This window comes from Cajanus cajan, chromosome 3, assembly GCF_000230855.2.
Source record: "Cajanus cajan strain Asha chromosome 3, NIPB_CcT2T_4, whole genome shotgun sequence".
NCBI lineage: Eukaryota > Viridiplantae > Streptophyta > Magnoliopsida > Fabales > Fabaceae > Cajanus > Cajanus cajan.
The window spans coordinates 59,952,722-59,955,727 of record NC_138519.1 but is presented as its reverse complement, the minus strand read 5'-3'; the positions used below and the strand labels follow the sequence as shown (position 1 = coordinate 59,955,727).

General features: G+C 32.8%; 1 pseudogene; it reads left to right on the top strand.

The window, feature by feature from the left end:
- Window positions 1-1,943: 1,943 nt before the first annotated feature.
- LOC145956361 (putative mitochondrial protein AtMg00820 pseudogene) lies at window positions 1,944-2,288 on the top strand (annotated as a pseudogene).
- The last annotated feature ends 718 nt before the right edge of the window (window positions 2,289-3,006 follow it).

Here is a 3,006-nt window from a genome sequence, read left to right as displayed (position 1 = left end):
AAATAATTTAAAAGATTGAGTAATAAAATTAATATAGTATATTAAAGTAATTTTTCCTTTTTAACATTTCTAAATGTAATTACATGTCATTATGATTTTATTTTTCTATTTTTTTATTGACAGTAAAATTATATAATTTTAGAGTGTGCATGACTTTGTGTGAATTTTTATTTCAATTTTTGTCTTGTAAATTGCGACGGTTGGGAGGAACCGTCGCAATGTTGGAAATTTTTGCGACGGTTGGGAGAAACCGTCGCAATATTTGAAAATTTTGCGACGGTTTTGAGAGAAACCGTCGCAATGTTGAAAAATTTTGCGACGATTTTGGGAGAAACCATCGCAATGTTGAAAAATTTTGCGACGGTTGGGAAAAACCGTCGTATGAAGGGTCGCAATATCAAAACAACGACGGTTTCATGATAACTGTCGCAATTTGTCCGTCACAATTCATCATTTTTCTTGTAGTGATGACAGGAGATGCTTCAAAAATTCATTGACATTACTCCTAAGAAAAGTGGACATGTAACTTATAGAGACAACAACAAAGGAAAAATACTTGGCATTGGAAGAATAGCTACAAATTTCTCAACCTCTATAGAAAATGTCTTACTTGTGGATGGTCTTAAACATAGTTTATTAAGTGTCAGTCAATTATGTGATAAAGGTTTCTCCATATTTTTTTATTCACAAAAATGTCTTATTGAACATAAAAATGATGAAAATGTTAAGATAATAGGATTTAGAGTTAAAAATGTATACAAGATAAAATTAGAGAAAAATATGAATAATTCTCAATGTCTTGTAAGTAAAGATGATGAATCATGGTTATGGCATAAAAGGATTGCTCATATAAACATGGAACACTTAAATAAATTAATCTCAAAAGATTTAGTAATAGGATTACCAAAAATTAAATTTGAGGAAAATAGACTTTGTGATACATGTAAAAAGGGGAAACAAGTAAAAGTCTCTTTCAAACCAAAGAATATAGTTACAACCTCTAGACCTTTAGAACTCTTGGATATGGATTTGTTTGGACCTTCTAGAACTATGAGTTTTGGTGGAAGTTACTATGGTCTTGTCTTAGTAGATGATTATTCTAGATATAATTGGACTTTGTTTCTTGCTCATAAAAGTGATGCTTTTCATGCATTTATGAAATTTGCCAAGCTTATTCAAAATAAGAAAAATCTTAAGATAGTTTCCATTAGAAGTGATCATGGAAAAGAATTTGAAAATAAATACTTTGATTTATTTTGTGAAGAACATGAAATTGAACATAAGTTTTCTGCAACTAGAACTCCTAAAAAAATGGAGTAGTTGAAAGAAAGAATAAATCATTAGAAGAATTAGCAAGAACAATGCTAAGTGATTCAAATCTTCCTAAATACTTTTGGATAGAAGCTGTTAACACTACATGTTATACTATGAATAGAACTTTGATTAGACCCATTCTCAAGAAAACTCCTTATGAATTGTTTAATGGAAGAAAACCTAACGTTTCCCATCTTCATATTTTTGGATGCAAATGTTTTATACTTAATAATGGAAAAGACAATTTAGGAAAGTTTGATGCTAAATCAGATGAAGGGATATTTCTTGGATATTCTTTAAATAGAAAATCTTATAGAATATACAAAAAAAGAACTATGACAATAGAGGAATCAATTCATGTTGTTTGTGATGAGACTAACCTCGTTTGTCCAAGAAAAGATATTATTGATGATATTGTAGAAAGCTTTGAAGACACTCATATTCATGAGCAAACTCAAAAGGACAAAGAAGATGAAGGAAGGGAGGATTCTATAATCCAAGAGAATCTAACAAAGATGACTCCTCAAAGAGAGTTGAGATTCTCAAGAAATCATCCCCTTGAAAATATCATTTGAGACATATCAAAAGAGGTAACTACTAGACACTCTCTAAAAGATGCATGCAATAATATGGCTTTTGTTTCTAAAATTGAAGTTAAAAACATTGATGAAGCATTAAATGATGAACATTGGATAAATGCTATGCAAGAAGAGCTAAATCAATTTGAGAGAAATCAAGTATGGAAACTAGTCTTTAAACCAAATAATCATCCAATTATTGGAACTAAATGGGTTTTTAGAAATAAACTTGACGAACATGGCATAGTCATAAGAAATAAGGCTAGACTAGTTGATAAGGGATATAATCAAGAAGAAGACATAGATTATGAAGAAACATATGCACCTGTAGCAAGTCTAGAAGCTATTAGAATGTTACTAGCCTATGCATCAATAATGGATTTCAAACTATATTAAATGGATGTCAAAAGTACTTTTCTAAATGGTTTTATTCAAGAAGAAGTTTATGTTGAACAACCCCCAGGATTTGAAAACTCATAATTTCCAAATCATGTCTTTAAGTTGAAAAAGACTTTATATGGATTGAAACAAGCTCCTAGGGCATGGTATGAAAGACTAAGTAAATTTCTTTTGGAAAAAGGATTTACAAGAGGAAAGGTTGATACAACATTGTTTATTATGTAAAGAGTTTTCCAAGATATGCAAAGTGAATTTGAAATGTCTATGATGGGAGAATTAAATTTTTTCCTTGGACTACAAATAAGACAAATCAAAAGTGGAATTTTCATAAACCATGTTCTTACCAGAGATCGGTCGTAGGGGACGATCTGCTGGGCAAGATTGGTGAGCCTCCTTCATTGGGTACGCTTGCTGTTCCAAGGTGGGGGTGGTACCTGCAAAAGAGACTCTGATGCTAAAGTTAGTGTTTGTGGGTGTATGGGTCTCGTATAAGTAATGCACGTACCTTTATGTAAGTTAGGGTTTTTCTGGGCCTTGGGCCTGAGATCGGTTACAATCTGTTTAGATAGTGGGCCTTGTCCTGGCCGATGCCGCGCAGCACGTGTCCGATGTCAATCCGCGCTGTGAAGCCGAGCTTGAGCTCGACTTAGCGGTACGGATAGTACACTAGCCCCCCGAGCTCCGAAGACCGTGGGTCGAGGAGTTAAGACCGAGC